Source organism: Odontomachus brunneus, unplaced genomic scaffold, assembly GCF_010583005.1.
Source record: "Odontomachus brunneus isolate Ranch 3 - 2012 unplaced genomic scaffold, Obru_v1 Obru_scaffold_100, whole genome shotgun sequence".
Taxonomy (NCBI): domain Eukaryota; kingdom Metazoa; phylum Arthropoda; class Insecta; order Hymenoptera; family Formicidae; genus Odontomachus; species Odontomachus brunneus.
The window spans coordinates 794,943-795,184 of record NW_022639550.1 but is presented as its reverse complement, the minus strand read 5'-3'; positions in this window follow the sequence as shown (position 1 = coordinate 795,184).

Below are 242 nucleotides of genomic sequence, written 5' to 3'. Positions count from 1 at the left end.
GGCTTACCAAGAGGTTGGAACAATCGGCCCTAAGCATTCAGTAAATTCTTGCATCCGATTGGCATATTCCTTTAGATCTAAAAATATACACCAATGGCTACGTTCAGAAAATACAACGATAGTGAGCGGTCAATGGGTGCGTTCAACGAACTCAACAGTTGCACAACAGTTGAGCAATTCGTCAATAGTTGCGTTCAGCAGAGAAAACTGCTTTGCAACTGTTGTAAAATTCGTGAATTTAA